Source organism: Sinocyclocheilus rhinocerous, unplaced genomic scaffold (assembly GCF_001515625.1).
Source record: "Sinocyclocheilus rhinocerous isolate Xijiao unplaced genomic scaffold, SAMN03320098_v1.1 scaffold35, whole genome shotgun sequence".
Taxonomy (NCBI): Eukaryota; Metazoa; Chordata; class Actinopteri; order Cypriniformes; family Cyprinidae; genus Sinocyclocheilus; species Sinocyclocheilus rhinocerous.
Genome location: NW_015661991.1, coordinates 417,356 through 422,921, shown reverse-complemented (window position 1 = coordinate 422,921; position 5,566 = coordinate 417,356).

Here is a 5,566-nt window from a genome sequence, read left to right as displayed (position 1 = left end):
GTTAGGCTGAGACCTCCACTCTTAAGAGTTCCCCTACCAGAATCGAGTGTCATTAGGCTTCCTCTCGTTTAAGAGAGTCATCCTGCTGAAGCCTCCGCTCTCCGGAGCACCGCTTGGGCAGAAATATAGGTTCGTTGGCTCTTCCCTTTTTTGAGCCTCACTAACTGCCTCTGGCGTTGAGTGCAGCTAGGTCGCCTCTCATTTTAGAGAGTCGTTATGCTGAGACCTCCACTCTTAAGAGCCCCTCAACTATGGTTGAGTGTTGTTAGGCTCCTCTCGTTTAAGAGAGTCATCTTGCTGAAGCCTCCGCTCCCCAGAGCTCCGCTTAGGCAGTATTAATGTGTAGGCTCTTGAGCCTCACTAACTGCCTCTGGCGTTGAGTGTAGCCAGGTCTCCTCTCATTCTAGAGAGTCGTTATGCTGAGACCTCCGCTCTTAAGAGCTCCTAAACTAGGATTGAGTGTTGTTAGGCTCCTCTCGTTTAAGAGAGTCATCTTGCTGAAGCCTCCGCTCCCCAGAGCTCCGCTTAGGCAGTATTAATGTGTAGGCTCTTGAGCCTCACTAACTGCCTCTGGCGTTGAGTGTAGCCAGGTCTCCTCTCATTCTAGAGAGTCGTTATGCTGAGACCTCCGCTCTTAAGAGCTCCTAAACTAGGATTGAGTGTTGTTAGGCTCCTCTCGTTTAAGAGAGTCATCTTGCTGAAGCCTCCGCTCCCCAGAGCTCCGCTTAGGCAGTATTAATGTGTAGGCTCTTGAGCCTCACTAACTGCCTCTGGCGTTGAGTGTAGCCAGGTCTCCTCTCATTCTAGAGAGTCGTTATGCTGAGACCTCCGCTCTTAAGAGCTCCTAAACTAGGATTGAGTGTTGTTAGGCTCCTCTCGTTTAAGAGAGTCATCTTGCTGAAGCCTCCGCTCCCCAGAGCTCCGCTTAGGCAGTATTAATGTGTAGGCTCTTGAGCCTCACTAACTGCCTCTGGCGTTGAGTGTAGCCAGGTCTCCTCTCATTCTAGAGAGTCGTTATGCTGAGACCTCCACTCTTAGAGTTCCGTACTTTGGTAGGTGAGCTAGTCTACGACGCTGGTGAGCTTTAAGCCTGCCTGTAGAGGTTTGTGGCTCGGGTCCTGGCAAAAGCGATTTGGCTGGGGCATGGATGGTGTTCCTTGAGTCCTTGACTTAAGGAGTCCAGTTTTTGGGCACTCATCCCTCAGCATGGCGGCGTGGGTAGACCGTTCCCCTAGCGCCCTCTAGAGGACGCAGCGTGGAGTTCCCTTTCGAAAGGGAACGTCTCAGGTTACGCATGTAACCATGGTTCCCTGAGAACAGGGAACGAGACACTGCGTCTCATTGCCATGCTTCGGGCATCATACCTGTGTCTCTTCAGACAAAAAACAGGACGACGTATTCCACAGGTGCTCCTTTTATACCCGCAGTCGCTCATTTGCTTACGTCATGGGCTTCTGCCTGCCAATGTCAAGTTCATTGTCGTTTTTTCATTAATGCTTCAGACACCGGTCGCGCTGGAGGCGTTCCCCTAGCGCCCTCTAGAGGACGCAGCGTCTCGTTCCCTGTTCTCAGGGAACCATGGTTACATGTGTAATCTGAGACGTTTTTGGTTTGTGACGTCGGAGCCTGCGCTGTTATCTCCACCTACTGGAAACTTTTTCAGGCTTCTGATTGGCCAACATGGCCTTACGGTTGAGATTATATCGCCACATGTTGGTTTGTCATGCTCTTGACAGTGCTTCATAGCATGCGTTTGCGTTTTCATGTGGACGTAGATTTTTTTTTTAAAACAGAAGGAAAAACTCACCCGCGTACGTGTGGACATGGCCTGAGTTCCCTTGTCTATTAGTTTCCATGGTTTTTGATTAATTAGCTCCACACCTGTTTCAGTTATCCCTAATGACCCTTTCTAGTATTTAAGCCCTGTGTTTTGCCCTAGTTCCTTAGTTTCCGTATTGATGTTGATTTGTGTTTTTCTCCTGTGTTTCTCCTGCCTGTGGATTGATTAAAGGATTATCTTGTTTATTTCTATTCCTGCGTTGTGGTTGTGTGCTTTCCATAGCTACAGGTGACAAACAGTTCACCCCAAAATAAGATTTCTGTCAATTTTTTCTATCTATAATGAATGTTAATTAAAATGTAATTCATATCAGAATAAGTACTTTATTATATACTTTATTAATTCCCGAAGGGAAATTGGGTTCGTTACCACAGCTCCAAGTCACCAAAATAAGAATACAAAATAGAATTCTATATAAAAGGAATGAGAATAAAATGTCAAAATTTAGATAACTAGATAAAGGTATAATATTGCACAGTAAAAACACAATTGTACTGAGAAATTATAAAGTCTAATAGACACAAGCAAAATGGATTTCTGGTGACGTACATATTATATACATACATTTTATACACACGTCATTTCCTTCAGTGTGTGTGTTCGCGCGCGTTTGCATTTTGTGTGACAGGAAATTACAAGCATGTTTTTTTTTAGAAATATGATGATGTGTTTTACTCCACCATGGTGACAGAAGCTTACACTCACCTGTTCGCACAATTTATTTCCACAAATGAGTGTGACAGTGCGTCAGCCAGCAGTGTGATCCACTGTATCCTACAATCCTGGAAGATACATGCGGCAGAGTCTTTATCCGAGGCCTGCTCAACACATTCCACATTCCTCACAGATACCATCTATTATCATCTGACATCATCTCTAGGTTACTAGTTTACTGACCCATTAACATTCCATGCTAAATGCCTCCTCCGTAAAACACTTGACTAGTTACTTGCCTTCTAGCAGATGCTTTTACATCCAGAATGGTTTTCAGTGCGTTAATCGTAGGGACAATTCGCCTGGAGCAACCCAGGGGTTAAGAGCCTCGCTCATTACACATAACTGAGGTCTCAGGAACTCTTCCATTCTTCGGAAACACCAGATTAGATTAGCAGTCAAGTTATATATATTACATAATATAATAAACTGTAGTCAACTTTGTAAGATGTTCTACCAGATTTTTCTTACAAATTCCAGACAAGCAGCAAAAAAAAAATAGTTAGGACGGTTAGTGTCATTCCCTGAAGCAGGACAATACAAATACAAAAGGAATGTGGATCGTACATTACAGCTCGGATAATTGCAACATAGTCTCATTGAAAAACATGCCTCTATCTACATTTTTACAAAACTCCAAAAACGTACCTATACATACAGTACAATTCACTGCAGTTTCCAACTAAAATTAACACCAGATGCAGTAAAACGGCAACAACTTTTTTTCCTTATCACACAAATTATGATTTTTTACTAATAGGATTAGATTAATAAGGAAACGTTCCTTGCAAAATGTTATGACCTCAAAATGTTTTACCATAGAGTATGATTTGTAAACGTATACATTTTGATGTCTGCATCACATAACCAGCTCTATATACTGTATATATGGCTTTTCTGACATAGTAAACTTGCTCGGTAGCTCACCTGGTACAGAACAGCACTGGCAATGGACTGAAAAAAGGGTGTTGTATTTACATGTTTTAATCATGTGCATTGTTTCCACATGAGTTAATAAAGCAAACACAAATGTAATTTGTTCACATAACTTAAACATCATCAAATGAAATTATGTTGAAGTGACCAAATTAAGTAGTCTCAAAGTGATTTTATATGGCTCTCAAAATGTAATACATTCAAGTTTGTATATATATATATATATATGTATATATATATATATATTACTGAATTATAAGATAATACTAGCTAGCCAGCAAACTGTTAATGAGCAACAGCACATATTAGCATGCTAAATCAGCTCCATAATTAAAGCAGCATAGTCAATCAATACACAATACTGTCATTACACTAAACTCTTCACCACAACAGTAACTCAGTGTAACTGAAACTGAGATTATCGAACATTAAACACTATCAAGTTTCCCTTTGTCTTGTTTTGCTCAAAAACACAAAAATATTAGTTAATTTAAATATTTTTACTCTCCCTAGCATGCAAAACATGCCAGGAACTATAATTTCAGTTATATAAAAAAAAGAAAAATCATTTTCAAGTACTTGATTGATTCACATTTGTCCTACATTATTCAATCTAGTAGATTGTACATTTTATAGAATTACATTAATTGAAAGCAAGAAATCAAGTTTAGAAGAAAAACACAATTTTGTTTTGTACTGTAGATTACAAATAATATGTTTCAGTAAATCGTTATGCATTATAAATTGACTCTCTTCTTATGAAAATACCAGAAACGGATTGAAGAAAACAGATAAACCATACATTGTTGCAGTCATGTGTTTTTCGTCTTTATGTTTGATCAGCCAAAGCGTTTCAATCTTATTTTTATTCAGCAACATAGCTGGATGCCTTTGTAGGGATTTCCTGGAAGGTCATCAGTTATATTACTTCAGTGAGGCATATTTGGACTTTCTGCATGAGGGCGCCCTCCAACTACAAGTATAAATGAAACAAACATTACATGTGGCTATGGCACTCCATAATTGTTACATAAAAAACTTCCACCTCAGGAAGTTTTTATTAAATGTAAAAATATACCTCACTCTCATGTTCTCTGCTTGTTTATCTATTAATAAAACTATAAAAATGTCATGCCCTTAATGTTGTGCCAGTGGTATTGAAAATGGTATCGAATATCTATATTTTTCAAGCTATCGTATTGAAGATAGAAATTCTAGTATTGTGATAACACTATGCTGAAACACAAGTCAGATGAACCGCAACATCTGTCAAAGAACTCAATATGGTCTTGTAAAGGCAAACTAAAATGGCATGCTTCAGCAAATATGTTTTTATCCCATGTTTGCTTATGTTAACACTATTGGTTAGGTTTAGTGTAGGTGGTGTGATGTTTTCAAACGCGATTAACCTTTTGGCACCACTAACTGTATCTTTCCTTTCCGAGCTGCTGTGACAAATAAGTGGCAACAATGAATGTAATAAACCATTGCCAGATTCACAGTCATCTGTTTTGGATGAAACTGAAGATGCTTTTAGTGCCACTCACCGGACATTTCATTTCACCGGAAAATATCACCAAATGTACAAAGCAATGTAATATCATTTTGCAGAAACTTTGCCAAAGGGACATATTCCCAATGAGCATTTGTTGGATAATTTGGTGTTTGATGAGAAATCAAACAATTTGATGTGAAATGTCATTGAAATCTCTGATATATGATGACAGACTTTCCTATTTTTAATCTTGTCTATGAGAAACAATTACACATAGACTGTCCACTGCTGTCCATGAGGCCTGTAGCGTCTCATTCTCATGTGTGGTATTGTTTAACACAGGGTGGAGCTGGAGAGGAGCAGTCTGGTGACCTTTGGGGTCATGGTGTCAGGTTTGTTTAGTCTGCCTTTTTCTGATCACTCCTCAAGAGACGGACAGTAGCGTCTCATTCTCATGTGTGGTATTGTTTAACACAGGGTGGAGCTGGAGAGGAGCAGTCTGGTGACCTTTGGGGTCATGGTGTCAGGTTTGTTTAGTCTGCCTTTTTCTGATCACTCCTCCAGAGACGGACACACAGCTC